Source organism: Triticum aestivum, chromosome 6B (assembly GCF_018294505.1).
Source record: "Triticum aestivum cultivar Chinese Spring chromosome 6B, IWGSC CS RefSeq v2.1, whole genome shotgun sequence".
In the NCBI taxonomy this organism is placed as follows: Eukaryota; Viridiplantae; Streptophyta; class Magnoliopsida; order Poales; family Poaceae; genus Triticum; species Triticum aestivum.
The window spans coordinates 211,475,119-211,492,187 of record NC_057810.1 but is presented as its reverse complement, the minus strand read 5'-3'; the positions used below and the strand labels follow the sequence as shown (position 1 = coordinate 211,492,187).

General features: G+C 47.5%; 1 pseudogene; it reads left to right on the top strand.

The window, feature by feature from the left end:
• Nucleotides 1-17,069, top strand: part of LOC123139105 (putative disease resistance RPP13-like protein 3) — a 93,972-nt pseudogene that overhangs the window by 17,875 nt on the left and 59,028 nt on the right.

The window sequence follows — 17,069 nt, the reverse complement described above, 5'->3', positions numbered from 1 at the left end:
TGCGGCCACTTTATTAGATCAAGTTTAACAAAACAAAGAGTCTGGTCTGCAAAGTACAGCTCGCAAAAGGAGCAAAGTAAAAAATAAGCAACTCAAAGCCACAACCAGCTAGACGAAAGGACATTAAGGACCTATCCTATTATGCAACCGCCATACAAACCGGTTGAATATAGTCCGTGCTAACATCTCCTACCGGTTGCACCCAGTAGCCAGCTGCTCCCTAGAGCCCGTAGGAGTGAGTAACGACCACGTACGGATCCATGTCGTAGCCCTAAAGATAACTTGCAAGAAGTTAATCATAGAAAGTCTGTTAAAGATCATATCATTCCTGTAGTTCCATATAGTCCAAAGAAGTGCACACATTCCAATCCGAATACTTGACGCAATATGAGCAGTCACTCCATTTAGCCACGTCCCAAACAACGCGTCAATGCTAACTGGAGGGGTTATATTAAAGGCTATATGAACAGACCGCCAAAGTAACTTCACGAGAGGGCAATCAAAAAATAAGTGTTGGATTGTTTCATCATGAACACGAAAGCAACATCGTGAACTGCCTACCCATCGCCGCTTTAATAAGTTGTCTTTGGTAAGGATCACTTGCTTGTGTACAAACCACATAAAAAAATTATTTTGCAAGGGAACCTTAACTTTCCAAATGTGTATCGATCTTGGGATTGGGCCAGAATTAATGAGGTCTAAGTACATCGATTTGACTATAAACACTCCATTATCCGTCAGCTTCCAGTTCAAAGTATCTCCTTGGTCCGAGAGTTGAACATGCATCAACCTCCTTACTAAGTGTAACTAGGAGTCCCATCGTTCCCCTACTAGAGACCTCTTGAACTGGATATACTGGATATTCAAAGGTACCGTCTGCAAAACCGTTGCTACGTAATCTTTCTTACGTTGAGCAATGTGATACAGGGAAGGATATTGGAGAGCTAGTGGTGTGTCGCCTAACCATGTATCCTCCCAAAACCTTGTTGTTGTTCCGTCCCCAACAATAAATTTCACCCTATGGAAGAAGGTTTCTTTCAGTCTCATGAGTCCCTTCCAAAAGGGTGAATCATTAGGTCTTACGTAGCCTGAGCGAGAGTGTAAGTATTTATTTCTTAGGATTTGTGCCCACATACCCTTAGGTTCCTGTGATAACCTATATAACCATTTGCTCAATGGGCATTTATTTTTAATCTCGAGGTTCTCGATCCCAAGACCCCCCCTAGTCTTTTGGTCGACAAATAATATCCCATCTTGCCAAATGATACTTTGTCTTAACCTTATCTGTCTGTCAGAAAAAAGGGGATCAATAGAAGTCTAGTCTCTTGCGTACCCCTTTAGGCACCTCAAAGAAAGAAAGAAGGAACATTGGCATACTCGTGAGTACCAAATTTATCAATACTAGTCGTCCTTCATATGAAATAAGCTTACCCTTCCAGCAGCTTAGTTTCTTCTCGAATTGATCCTCGATACATTTCCATTCCTTATTGGTTAATTTCCTATGATATATTGGAATGCTTAGATAACTGAATGGTAATGACCCCAGTTCACAACTGAACAGTTGCTTGTAGCTATCTTGGTCATCTTTGGCTCCACCAAAGCAGAATAATTCACTCTTGTGAAAGTTGATCTTTAAACCAGACAGTTGTTCAAATAGGCATAACATTAGTTTCATATTCCTCGCTTTTGCGAGGTCATTCTCCATGAAGATAATGGTGTCAACCGCATATTGTAGGATAGAGACGCCCCCATCCACCAAATGGGGAACAAGACCACCTACCAAGCCACTCTCCTTGGCCCGACCTATGAGAACTGTCAACATGTCTGCCACAATGTTGAACAGAATCGGAGACATCAGGTCTCCTTGTCTCAGGCCTTTATGCATTTGAAAATAATGACCAATGTCATCATTCACCTTTATCCCAACACTACCTTTCTGGACAAAAGAATCCACCTGATTTCTCCATGCCCCATTAAAGCCCTTCATGCACATGGCTTGCTGTAAAAAAAAGGCCATTTCACCTTGTCATGTGCCTTCTCAAAGTCTACTTTGAAAATTACCCCATCGAGTTTCTTCGAATGGATTTCATGTAGAGTTTCGTGCAAGACAACTACCCATTCTAGGATGTGTCTTTCAGGCATAAAGGCAGTCTGACTTGGTTGCACTACCGAATGAGCAATCTGTGTCAATCTATTGGTGGCCACTTTTGTAAAAATCTTGAAACTCACATTCAAGAGACAAATGGGTCTGAATTGCTCAATACGAATTGCTTCATCTTTCTTTGGCAGAAGAGTTATCGTACCAAAGTTTAGATGGAACAGTTGCATATGACCATTAAAGAAGTCCTGAAACATAGGCATAAGATCATCTTTCACGATATGCCAACATTTCTTATAGAATTCAGCCGGAAACCCATCTGGTCCCGGTGCTTTATTCGGTTTCATTTGAGTGGTCGCCTCAAAAACCTCCTTCTTAGTAAAAGGTGCGGTTAGAATCTCATTCTCCTCTGACCTCAACTGAGGTATATCGTCTACCTCATGCTCATCTAGGGCCACCGCATTATCCACTGGTGGCCCAAAAAGTTGCTTATAATAGTTGGATATATATAACTTAAGATTCTCATGACCCACAATTGTTCCCTCATCTTGCTCAAGGTGGATAATCTTCTTTCTCCTATGTTTGTCATTAGCAATCATATGGAAAAATTGGGTATTGTCATCCCCTTGGACGACACTAAGAACCTTAGCGCTTAAAGCCCACTTCATTTCCTCTTCTCTAAGCAAAGCACACAATTTCAACTCGGCCTTAGACTTAACGGCTTGGTCTGACTCGTCCAGCAGATTCGTTTCTGCTGTCACATCTAGCGTCTGAATCAACTGGATAAGCCGTTCTTTCTCTTGTTTATAAATCCCACTCATTTCTGGCCCAACCCCTCAAGAATTGTCTCAGGTGTCTAATCTTATTTTGCCAGCGCTCCATGCTGGATCTACCGGCAACAGTTCTAGCCCATTCTCTTGCCACCATCTCTATAAAAATTTCTTTTTCGAACCAACTTAGTTCGAAAGAGAAAATGTTTTTATTGCCCATATGTGTTGCTTCACCCGAGTCAACTAACAAGGGCATGTGGTCGGAAACCGCCCTCTACATCGTGTGTACCGATACCAGTGGGTATTTCTGTTCCCATTCCACACTCGCAAGCACCTTGTCAAGCTTCTTGTAAGTAGGAGTAGGAAGAGTGTTTGCCTAGGTAAACTGTCTACATGTGAGTTCAATCTCCATGAGATTAAGACTCTCAATGATCATGTTGAACATAAAGGACCATCGTCCGTCAAAATGATCACTATTCTTTTCTTCTTTCCTCGTAATGATGTTAAAATCTCCCCCACTAAGATGGGCAATCTCTCATCCCCGCAAATCCTAACCAGATCTGCCAAGAAATCCGGTTTAAATTTGGGTTGGGCTGTGCCATATACCACCGCTAAGGCCCATCGGAAACCATCCAATTTAGACCAAAACCGGAACTTAACAGCATAATCTCCTCTACCACATTCAGTACCTCGAGAGTTTTGCACTTCACCCCCAAGAGAATCCCATCGGATCGTCCTCTAGGCGGTAGGCAGTGCCAATCGAAATCAATTCCACTAGTAAGGGAACCGAGGGATTGTGTAGTACAGTTATCTCTACCAGTTTCAAGAAGTGCGATGAAATCTAGTTTATCTTCTATGGTTGTTTCAACCAGGAACCTTATCTTAGCCAAGTCTGCTAGACCTCTGATATTCCAAAAGATCCCTTTCATATTTCATCGTGGAATTTTTTCTTAAGTTTCACTCTCGCACTTCTACAGACCGCCGATGTTGGATAAATCTTCCTCTTCCAGGATCGTTTAGGTTTATCCAGGGTCGACTCCTCATCTACACGGTTTATAGTCTGTTGTACCTCTGCCGCCAGAGATGGGGGGCCAAAAGGTCGCTCAAACTCCACATCTCATGCCTCTCCTTCGACATCCGAAGAAGGCATCATTTCATCACAGAAGTTCTCTAGCGTAGAGATGCCCAAGTTATTAATATCAGCATCTAACATAGGTTTAACCGCCGCTAAAGCACGGATCAACTCGGAAGCTCTCTCAGCCTCTAAGTGTAAAATATCATTAACTGATTTAGCAATTTCTTTCCCATTATACCCCAGTGAAACTCCTATGTCATGTGCCTTACTAATAATCTCATGCTTAGAGAAGTGCATAATAGAACATTGCTTATTAACTGACATACATGTTTGTGCCTTGACGTCCCTAAGCTTGGCGGCCCTCATAGCACGCCCAAGCTGAAAGTCGTTGGCATCTGGCTGGTCCTGAACCTGGCTGCTGACACATCTGCCAGACATCACCGGGTCCTAATGTCCACCAAATGCGATCAATTCCTCCATCGTCCAGACCCGCAGAGACTGGACCGTCTCCCCGGGGCCGTCCGGCCTCGCAAGTACAGGTAGTGGAGAAGAGGAGAGTCTGGTGCTTCCAGAGCCTCCTCCCAGATCCCCCCCCCACCAACAGACTCGCTCCTGCGAACGTCGGTCGGTGCAGAGGGTGTGGGTGAAGAACGTGCAAGTGAATCAGGGGCCTCCTGCCCATAACTCACCCTCGCCAGGGAACCCTCCAGACGTCTCGCTGGGATCTGAAGTGGTGCGGGACTCACCTGGGCCTCCTGCCCAGCCATGTCCGCCCGCCCCTCCTCCTCCATCCTCGGCCTCGGGCAGCATGCCGAACCCCTCTGTCCAGAGCCACCTCAACGGTAAGGGAGGCCATCAGGATAGGCAGCAACACCTGCTCATTTGCATCATCACTCTCCGCCCGATCACCCCAGAGGCGAGGAGGCGCAGATGATGACAGCCTGGAAGACCCAAATCTCAAAGAATGCACGGGTGTAGAGGATGGTGGCGCCGCACCCTTCTCCGGCGCTTGCGGGGTGGACTTTCCACCCGTCGAACGAGAACCACCCCGTGTACCACTATCATCTCTCTTATCCTGATTCCCCATACCATCATCCTTGTCAGACATGTCCAAATCACCACCTCCCTAGAGAACCTCCTGAAACATCTCAGCATCCTCTAACTCAACGTCCAATTTATACACCGTACTAGCATGTGTCCATCTGATCACATCTGATATATACTCAATATCCACAACACTCACAAGCAGCCTGGCCACGGCATGAGCATGGGTGAAAGGCATATCGACACGCTCAGTCTTGCCTATTAAAGTCCCAAGACTACAGACCACCCTAGCATCATTGAGAGGCTTGGAAGGTGCCCCTGAAAAGTGAACCCAGACCTGAGATAAAGGCGTGCCCTTTGGTTCTGTCTGCTTCCCAACATCAAACTCTAGGATACACTTTGTACCAGGCACACGCGCAATGGCAAACTTAAGGAGTTTCTTCAGCTCTTCCGCCGAAGGAAAATCAACCTTATACACATTATCCTCAAGCCTGATAAGCTCCCAATGAGAATTCCCCGGAGCAAGCTCATTCAGCCTCTGCATGATTTGTGCCTCGGACAAGTACCCCTTGTAACTTTGACCACGCATGTAGCCAAATTATGCGGTGCATCCGGGCTAACCGAAGAAGCGGGTGACTCAAAAAACATTAGCTCGGTGCAACATACCCCATATATGGTGACCGTCGGCATCGGGTGCAGTAACAAAGGACACTCACCTTAGTTGTGCACAGGTTTGAGGCAAGTATCACATAGCTCCGTGGTGCATTCAGCAATGAAATGCCCCTGTTCACCGCATCGATAGCACAACATTTTCTCTTTCTTGTGAGCCCACTTTGAGGCTCTTTCATCATCAGACTTGTCAGTAGCTTTATCAGTAGCCTGCTCACGACCTTTTGCCCCAGCTGGCACGGTCGCCGGCATCTTTGTAGCAGCAAGAGCGGTCACCACCTCCATGGCCTCGCCCGACGGATCCGTAGGCTGAGCCACCTCTGCAGCCTCCGATGACTGCCCCATGCCCGTGGGGACCTCAGTCCCAGCCATGACCTGCGGCGGCGGTGGAGGGCGATGACGATATTGGGAAGGCCGCCTGGCACCTCCCCTGCCTCCACGGAAGCCGCGATAACCTCCACGATTCCTGTAATCTAGGCCAGATGCCCCTCCACGAAATTACCCGAAGGCGCATGGAACGGACGTTCAGCCGAACCGTCACTTTGCTAGGCATATCCGCGGCCGCCGCCAGTTGATGACGAGCCCTGATGTTGTCCATCTCCGTAAGCATTGACCCCATCATCTCCCCAACTACCTGGGGGGGGGGGGACCTCAGCCCGCATACACATCCGCGGCAAACTCCCTGCCCTGGGCGGCCCCTTGACCTGCAACCAGATGAGCGCCCTCCGAAGAACGGCCATCTCGGGCCGACTGCCCACCCGGTGCGCGACAGAGGCACCGCCTGATGCGGAGGCGGCACAGGCCTGTGCTGTCGCGTCCCAGACTGCTTCGGCCCGCCTCTGCTTTGCGGCGGCGCTGGCTTGGGCGGAGGCGGCGCGACCTTGGTTGGCGGAGGCGCCGCTTTTGGAGGCGGTGGAGCGGACTTATGCGGCGGCGGAAGACCTCTCCCGCGGCCGGCCATGATCTCCAACACCGACGGAAAGAAGGGCAAAACCCTCGCAGTGCGGCCTCGAGGTAGAGTAGGAAACCCCGGCCTAGCGATCTATCGCTGCGAAATTTCCGGTCGTGCATGCGCTGGCACACAATCCAACGCGTTCTCATGCAAAGAGCCCAGTGCAACAACGCTCACGTCCACACTCTGGGCCACGCCCTAGGCCTCATACTCAGTGCGCCTCTGGCCCCGGTCGGAATGGTCTGACTCCGGCCCACTAAGGCCGAGCAGTATGTTCAAACGAGCACGAGAGCGGGAGCTCCTCCTATGCGCCGCTCGTTGCGGCGAAATTTCCGGTCGTGCATGCGCTGGCACACAATCCAACGCGTTCTCATGCAAAGAGCCCAGTGCAACAACGCTCACGTCCACACTCTGGGCCACGCCCTAGGCCTCATACTCAGTGCGCCTCTGGCCCCGGTCGGAATGGTCTGACTCCGGCCCACTAAGGCCGAGCAGTATGTTCAAACGAGCACGAGAGCGGGAGCTCCTCCTATGCGCCGCTCGTTGCGGCGAAATTTCCGGTCGTGCATGCGCTGGCACACAATCCAACGCGTTCTCATGCAAAGAGCCCAGTGCAACAACGCTCACGTCCACACTCTGGGCCACGCCCTAGGCCTCATACTCAGTGCGCCTCTGGCCCCGGTCGGAATGGTCTGACTCCGGCCCACTAAGGCCGAGCAGTATGTTCAAACGAGCACGAGAGCGGGAGCTCCTCCTATGCGCCGCTCGTTGCGGCGAATTACCGAGCAAACGCACAGGGGCGACTCCATCTGGGCCGGCCCATTAGCGAAACACAGTAAAAAATACAAAAAAGACTAAAACTGCTGGAGGAGATAGGAATCGAACCTGGCACCTCCTGTGACTTACGCACGACCCTAGCCAATGGGCTACATCAGCTTTTATTGTTTTCCTATGGCGCGCGCAGCTAAAGGTAATGCAGATGCGAACATTATTTTGAGAAAAGTATTTTTTTAATGCGAACACTTTTCAAATTTGAGAAGAAAAACTAAAAAAAATATAATCAGAATTTACTAAACCAACACAAGTTTTAAAAAAAATCGATAAACACAAAAAAGTTTTTCGAAAATCTGAACAAGTATTTAATATTGATTTTTGCAAAAACATGAATATTTTTGAAAGCAGAACAAATTTTGAATTGTTAACAAAACAAATTTGTAAAAATGATTTTTTTTGTAAACATGAACATTTTTAAAATTTTCGAACAAAATTTTGAAATGGCAACAATTTTTAAAATAACAAACAAATTTTCAATTTTTACAACAAATTGTAAAATGGAGAACAATTTTGAAAATCCCAAACAAATTTGAAATATGAACAATTTTTTAATAAGTGAACAAAAATTTGAAAAATAATAACATTTTTTTGAAATTTGTGAACAATTTTAGAATACAGACATTTTTTGAATTCCATGTCAAAAAATTTATTTGAACAATTTTTGAAAAAACAGGAACATTTTCTGAAAATTCGGAACAAAAAATTTGAAACAAGAAACATTTTTTGAATTTATGAACAAATTTTGTAAAATGGGAACATTTTTTGAATTTGTGAACAAAATCTGAAAAACAGGAACATTTTTTGGAATTCGGCTTTTTTTGAAAATAAACTTGAAAAGGAAAAACAAGAAAAAAGAAAAAAAAGAAAAGAAAAAAGAAAAGAAAAAAGAAAAAGAAGATAAATAGAAAAAATAAAAAATAAAAAGAAACTGAAAAAGAAAAAGTCGGTTCAGGAACCTTCTAGAAGGTTCCCAAAACCGGAAAAAACCGGCTGGAAACATCATAGAAGGTTCCCAAAACCGAGTCTGCTGTAACGCTAAAACGGGCCGGCCCACTCGTTCGCTCGCTCGCACCTCCCTGTGCGAAGCTTCGACAGCTTGCCGCAACGAGCGGCAAGTAGGATTTTCCCACGAGAGCTGCTCGGATCTCGCCTGGACCGATGGCCGACGACGGTAGATGAAGCACTGCCAGAGACACCTTCTTCTTCTTTCTAGTAATCTTCGTCCAACCATCCGATGGAAAAAACTCCGATAACGTAACTTGTGGCCGGTTTACCTTGGGAAGGGGTCCCTTCCAGGGCTTGATCTTCATCGCCGCAGGCTTACAGAGATCCACCGGTCGAGGATCCGTGATCCTCCTGTCTTTGCGACCCTCGCTAGGCGCGATCCGTGTGAAGGAGTCGGGGACCAGTGCCGTAAACTTTGACAGCTTCACGGGCAACGTCGGCTCCGTGGCTCCAGGTGATCCTCGATCTTCAGCGTCATCGTCTTCATCTTCATCGTTGGCCAGGACCCAAAACCTTCCTCCGATCTTCGGCTTTGGTATTGGGCTGCTCAGCTCCGATGATAGATCAACGACCTCTATCTGAGCTGGCTCGTCTAATGAAACCTGCATGCACTCCAAAACAAGAATCTCTAAATCTCAATATTCAAATGTGTACCTGCGTGAATCCACTCGTCTTCATCCAAGTACCGTCCGACCAGGATATCATGATCCTGATCTCGCACCGTCGTCCATCTCGACGGCGAGTGCTCGTACAGAAATCCATCCCTCCATTTCCCGGCCATCAGGCTGTCCTCGAAGCAAATTTGCCATCTCACCGGATCCAGATGCCCCATGGTCCAATCATGATCTGTCTCGGAATCGGATCCGCAGGAGTCGAGCGGTGGCGGCGCCTGATCTACCGTTGGCGCCGTCTGATGAAGTCATGTACCTAGGGTAGGGTCATGTACTTGTCTAAAGTACCCTACCCAAGGACATCTTTAGAAGAAGCTGTCTTCCAGTCGACCAAGAGGGATTCCATTCGACGAACTCGAGGACACTCGACCATGAAGATTCACTCAACCACTAGGAGATCAAGAGCCACTCTGTATCCAAACGGTCTGTGATTAAGTAGTCTTTATAGCCATAATGACACTTTATGTAAGGCGTTACAGGTAACGCCTGGCCTTAATGTACTTTAAACCCTCCGCTGCGTGGGCTGGCTGGGGTCCTGGCAGACACTATATAAGCCACCCATCTCCACTGGTAGAAGGGTTCGCACCCCTGTAACTCATACACTTATAATTCAGTCGACCGCCTCCGGGCTCCGAGACGTAGGGTTGTTACTTCCTCCGAGAAGGGCCTGAACTCGTAAATCTCTTGTGTATACAACTCCTCCATAGCTAGGATCTTGCCTCTCCATACCTACCCCCCCCCCATTCTACTGTCAGTCTTAGTACCACGACAGTTGGTGCCCACCTTGGGGCAGGTGTCTTAGCGGCTTATTGGAGAAGTTGCAATTGTTCCGATCGCCTTCATCATGGTTTCTGACAGAGTTCTGGTCGAGGTCCGCGAGATCCGTCTCGGCGCGCTCACGTTCATCGCCGATGACTCCGCTTGGCTCCAAGAGGCTCCACTCGACATTGACGCGCTTCCTGTCCGCGGAGCAACACACTTTCGCGCATGTGTCCGCGGCGTCCTGCTGCGGCAACCGTCGGCCCCATGTCGGTCGACTCCTGCATCGTCCTCACTCCCTGTCTCCCGCCAGCGCAAGCGTTCTGGTCGTTCGAGGCTTCAGCGGTGGCTGAGACACGTAGTGGCTCGCCAATCGGCCACCACCCAAGTCGCGGCGATCGAGCCCGACGAATCTCTCTACGGCATGTTCGATCTGTCGACTGGCTCCGTAGAGACCGCATCCGAATGCGACAGTAGTGATCCAGCGGCGGAGGTCCTGATGGTCAATGGGACTCGTAGTCCTCCCGGCTTCCCCCGCACTGATGGAGCGGACGGTGGAGGCGACCCCGCACAAGTCCACGAGGAATATCAACCCGAGCCACTCACTTCTCTACAAAGAGAAGAGCTTCGCCACCGGAATATGGATGCTCTGCATACTCCCATCATAGGAGAAACCCCCGAGGCTCGTGCCTTGGAGGATGTGCGTTTAGCCAACTTGGCTGAGCGCACTCGATTGGAGAACCTCCAGCGAGCACTCGACGAGCGCGCACGGCAACGAGTTCCAGACTCTAGCCGACGTCAACTCTTTCCGCCGACGACTCAGGTATACCGAACCCCAATTCAGAATCTAGCAGCTGCGGCCCGGATAGCGAAGTCGATTCAGCCCTCTCAATCAGAGGCTGGCAGAGGCTTGATGCAAATTAGGAATTTGCTCAGGGAAGCAGGAGATCAGAATTCAGCCGTATCACAGTCGCGCAATAGGATTCACAATCGATCCGTCGCTGTGAATACTATTCAGTCGGCTCACAGCCCCAGATCGCCTCCGTGGCGTGAGGGACGTGGGGGTCGACGTGATCCATATGATGACCGATTCAATCGCGATGATCGGTGTCGAGTGCCCACCCCTCCCCCAAGAGGTGGGTCTTACGCCCCTCGACAACAAGATGACAGACGCTAGCACAGTGTTGGTCGAAGAGCTCCGGTCGACCCCAGGGAACCAGGCTTTGATGCGAGATCCATTATCGTGCAAGGTCTGGTCGACCGGAACAGAGCTCACCGTGAAGGCCATGACAGAGACGCGCCCACCAGCGGCAGGGTTCATGTTTCAGGACCAGAGTGTTTTAGCAGAGCCATCAGGGCCGCAGTGATCCCTCTCAACTTCAGGTTGGTGACTGGGGTGAGTAAGTTCACCGGTGAGTCCAAGCCTGATACTTGGCTTGAGGACTACCGAGTGGCTGTTCAGATTGGCGGTGGCAATGATGAGGTGGCCATGAAACACCTACCGCTCATGCTGGAGGGCTCGGCCAGAGCCTGGCTGAATCAATTGGCGCCTAGCAGCATTTACACTTGGGAAGATCTTGCCCGAGTGTTTGTCAGGACATTCGAAGGAACTTGCAAGCGACCAGCAGGTTTGACTGAGCTACAAGTTTGCGTGCAAAAGTCGAATGAGACCTTGAGAGATTACATCCAGAGGTGGATCGAGTTGCATCATACAGTGGAAAATGTATCTGATCACCAAGCAGTATGTGCCTTCAAGGAAGGCGTTAAGAATAGAGAGTTGAGTTTGAAGTTTGGTCGGACCGGAGACATGACCCTGAGTCGAATGATGGAGATCGCCACCAAATATGCCAATGGTGAAGAAGAGTATCGACTCCGGAGTGGTAAATACAAGCCAAGCCAGTCGGAAAAAGGAAATTCCAGTCGGAAGCAGAAGCGGAAAGCCGAACCCGCTGCTCCTGGAGAAGCCTTGCCGTGACTCAGGGCAAGTTTAAAGGGAAACCCAAAGGATCCTAGAACCCCAAGAAGGTGAAAGACAAGGAAGGAAACGACGTGATGGATTTGCCATGCCATATCCACACGAAAAAAGATGAAGAGGGTAACTTCATCTACCCAAAACATGTTGGGGAACGTAGCAGAAATTCAAAATTTTCCTACGTGTCACCAAGATCTATCTATGGAGAAACCAGCAACGAGGGGAAGGAGAGTGCATCTACATACCCTTGTAGATCGCTAAGCGGAAGCGTTCAAGAGAACGGGGATGATGGAGTCGTACTCGCCGTGATTCAGATCACCGATGACCTAGTGCTGAACGGACAGCACCTCCGCGTTCAACACACGTACGGAGCGGATGACGTCTCCTCCTTCTTGATCCAGCAAGGGGGAAGGAGAGGTTGATGATGATCCAGCAGCACGACGGCGTGGTGGTGGATGCAGCAGAACTCCGGCAGGGCTTCGCTAAGCAACTACGGGAGGAGGAGGAGGTGTAGCAGAGAGGGGAGGCGCCAGGGCTTCAGGTGTGGCTGCCCCTCCCTCCCCTCCCTTTATATAGGGGCAAGGGAGAGGGAGGAGGTGCAGCCTTGCCCCTTCCTCCAAGGAAGGGGTGCGGCCAAGGGGGGGAGGAGTCCATCCTCCCCAAGGCACCTCGGAGGTGCCTTCCCCTTTTAGGACTCTCCCCTCCCCAAGTCTCCTTGGCGCATGGGCCTCTTGGGGCTGGTGCCCTTGGCCCATATAGGCCAAGGCGCACCCCCTACAGCCCATGTGGCCCCCTCGGGGCAGGTGGACCCCCCCCCCCCAGTGGACCCCCGGACCCCTTTCGGCACTCCCGGTACAATACCGATAAAGTGCGAAACTTTTCCGGCGACCAAAATAAGACTTCCCATATATAAATCTTTACCTCCGGACCATTCCGGAACTCCTCGTGACGTCCGGGATCTCATCCGGGACTCCGAACAACATTCGGTAACCACATACAAACTTCCTTTATAACCCTAGCGTCATCGAACCTTAAGTGTGTAGACCCTACGGGTTCGGGAACCATGCAGACATGACCGAGACAACTCGCCGGCCAATAACCAACAGCGGGATCTGGATACCCATGTTGGCTCCCACATGTTCCACGATGATCTCATCGGATGAACCACGATGTCAAGGACTCAATCAATCCCGTATACAATTCCCTTTGTCTAGCGGTATTGTACTTGCCCGAGATTCGATCGTCGGTATACCGATACCTTGTTCAATCTCGTTACCGGCAAGTCTCTTTACTCGTTCCGTAACACATCATCCCGTGATCAACCCCTTGGTCACATTGTGCACATTATGATGATGTCCTACCGAGTGGGCCCAGAGATACCTCCACGTTTACACGGAGTGACAAATCCCAGTCTCGATTCGTGCCAACCCAACAGACACTTTCGGAGATACCTGTAGTGCACCTTTATAGCCACCCAGTTACGTTGTGACGTTTGGTACACCCAAAGCATTCCTACGGTATCCGGGAGTTGCACAATCTCATGGTCTAAGGAAAAGATACTTGACATTAGAAAAGCTTTAGCATACGAACTACACGATCTCTGTGCTAGGCTTAGGATTGGGTCTTATCCATCACATCATTCTCCTAATGATGTGATCCCATTATCAACGACATCCAATGTCCATGGTCAGGAAACCGTAACCATCTATTGATCAACGAGCTAGTCAACTAGAGGCTTACTAGGGACATGGTGTTGTCTATATATCCACAGATGTATCTGAGTTTCCTATCAATACAATTTAGCATGGATAAGAAACGATTATCATGAACAAGGAAATATAATAATAACCAATTTATTATTGCCTCTAGGGCATATTTCCAACAGTCTCCCACTTGCACTAGAGTCAATAATCTAGTTCACATTGCCATGTGATTAACAGGTCATATCGCCATGTGACCAACATTCAAAGAGTTTACTAGTTCACATCATCATGTGATTAAGGCTCAATGAATTCTGGGGTTTGATCATGTTTTTCTTGAGAGAGGTTTTAGTCAACGGGTCTGCAACATTCAGATCCGTATGTACTTCGCAAATCTCTAGGTCATATTGTAAATGCTGCTACCACTCTCCAGTTGGAGCTATTCCAAATGGTTGCTCCATTATACGTACCCGGTTTGCTACTCAGAGTCATTCAGATAGGTGTTAAAGCTTGCATTGACGTAACCCTTTACGCCGAACTCTTTATCACCTCCATAATCGAGAAACATGTCCTTATTACTCCAAGGACAATTTTGACCGCTATCTGGTGATCCACTCCTTGATCACCTTTGTACCCTCTTGCCAGACATGTGGCAAGGCACACATCAGGTGCGGTACTTAGCATAGCATACTGTAGAGCCTACGCCTAAAGCATAGGGGACGACCTTCGTCCTTTCTCTCTTTTCTGCCGTGGTCGAGCTTTAAGTCTTATCTTCATACCTTACATCTCAGGCAAGAACTCCTTCTTTGACTGATCCATCTTGAACACCTTCAAGATCATGTCAAGGTATATGCTCATTTGAAAGTACCATTAAGCGGCTTTTGATCTATCCTCATAGATCTTGATGCTCAATGTTCAAGTAGCTTAATCTAGGTTTTCACTTGAAAAACACCTTTCAAATAACCCTATATGCATTCTAGAAATTCTACATCATTTCTGATCATCAATATGTCAACAACATATACTCATCAGAAATTCTATAGAGCTCCCACTCACTTCTTTGGAAATACAAGTTTCTCATAAACTTTGTATAAACCTAAAATCTTTGATCATCTCATCAAAGCGTACATTCCAACTCCGAGATGCTTACTCTAGCCCTTAGAACGATCGCTGGAGCCAGCATACCTTTTAGCATCCTTAGAATCGAAAAAACCTTTCTGATTGTATCACATACAACCTTTCCTTACGAAAACTGGTAAGGAAACTCGTTTTGACATCCACCTGCTAGATTTCATAAATGCACCTAATGCTAACATGATTCCGACGGACTTTAAGCATCGCTACGGATGAGAAAATCTCATCGTAGTCAACTCCTTGAACTTGTGAAAAACTCTTCGCCACAAGTCGAGCTTCATAGATGGTGACATTACCATCCACGTCCGTCTTCTTCTTAAAGATCCATTTATCTTAATGGCTTGCCGATCATTGGGCAAGTCCACCAAAGTCCATGCTTTGTTCTGATACATGGATCCTTTCTCGGATTTCATGGCTTTTAACCATTTGTCGGAATTTGGGCCCACCATCGCTTCTCCATAGCTCGTAGGTTCATTGTTGTCTAGCAACATGACCTTCAAGACAGGATCACCGCACTACTCCGAAGCAGTACGCGTCCTTGTCGTCCTACGAGGTACGGTAGTGACTTGATCCGAAACTTCATGATCACTATCATAAGCTTCTACTTCAATTGGTGTAGGTGCCACATGAACAACTTCCTGTGCCCTGATACACACTGGTTGAAGTGATGGTTCAATAACCATATCAAGTCTCCACCATCCTCCCACTCAACTCTTTCGAGAGAAACCTTTCCTCGAGAAAGGACCCGATTCAAGAAACAATCCATATTGCTTTCGGATCTGAATTAGGAGGTATACCCAACTGTTTTGGGTGTCCTATGAAGATGCATTTTATCCGCTTTGGGTTCGAGCTTATCAACCTGAAACTTTTCACATAAGCGTCGCAGCCCCAAACCTTTAAGAAACGACAACTTAGGTTTCTCTAAACCATAATTCATACGGTGTCGTCTCAACGGAGTAATGTGATGCCCTATTAAAGTGAGTGCGGTTGTCTCTAATGCCTAACCCATGAACGATAGTGGTAATTCAATGAGAGACATCAAGGTATGCACCATATCCAATAGGGTGCAACTATGATGTTCGGACACACCATCACACTATGGTGTTCCAGGCGGTATTAATTGTGAAACAATTTCCACAATGTCTTAATTGCGTGCCAAAGCTCGTAACTCAGATACTCATCTCTATGATCATATCATTGACATTTTATCCTCTTGTCACATTGATCTTCAACTTCACTCTGAAATTACTTGAACCATTCAATAATTCAGACTTGTGTTTCATCAAGTAAATATACTCAACATCTACTCGAATCGTCTGTGAAGTAAGAACATAATGATGTTCACTGCATGCCTCAGCACTCATTGGACTGCACACATCAAAATGTGTTACTTCCAACAAGTTACTATCTTGTTCCATTTTACTGAAAACGAGGCTTTCAGTCATCTTGCCCATGTGGTATAATTTGCATATCTCAAGTGATCCAAAATCAAGTGAGTCCAAACGATCCATCTGCATGGAGTTTCTTCATGCGTATACACCAATAGACATGGTTCGCATGTCTCAAACTTTTCAAAAACGAGTGAGTCCAAAGATCCATCAACATGGAGCTTCTTCATGCGTCTTATACCAATATGACTTACATGGCAGTGCCACAAGTAGGTGGTACTATCATTACTATTTTATATCTTTTGGCATGAAAATGTGTATCACTACGATCGAGATTCAATAAACCATTCCTTTAGGTGCAAGACCATTGAAGGTGTTATTCAAATAAATAGAGTAACCATTATTCTCCTTAAATGAATAACCGTATTGCGATAGACATAATCCAATCATGTATATGCTCAATGCAAACACCAAATGACAATTAATCAGGTTTAATACTAATCTTGATGGTAGAGGGAGCGTGCGATGTTTGATCACATCAAACTTGGAAACACTTCCAACACATGTCGTCAGCTCACCTTTAGCTAGTCTCCGTTTATTCCGTAGCTCTTTTATTTCGAGTTACTAACACTTAGCAACCGAACCGGTATCTTAATACCCTGGTGCTACTAGGAGTACTAGTAAAGTACACATTAACTTAATGTATATCCAATATACTTCTATTGACCTTGCCAGCCTTCTCATCTACCAAGTATCTAGGGTAATTCTGCTCCAGTGGCTGTTCCCCTTATTACAGAAGCACTTAGTCTCGGGTTTGGGTTCAACCTTGGGTTTCTTCACTAGAGCAGCAGCTGATTTGCCGTTTCATGAAGTATCCCTTCTTGCCCTTGCCCTTCTTGAAACTAGTGGTTTCACCAACCATCAACAATTGATGCTTCTTCTTGATTTCTACTTTCGCGGTGTCAAACATCGCGAATACCTCAAGGATCATCATCTTT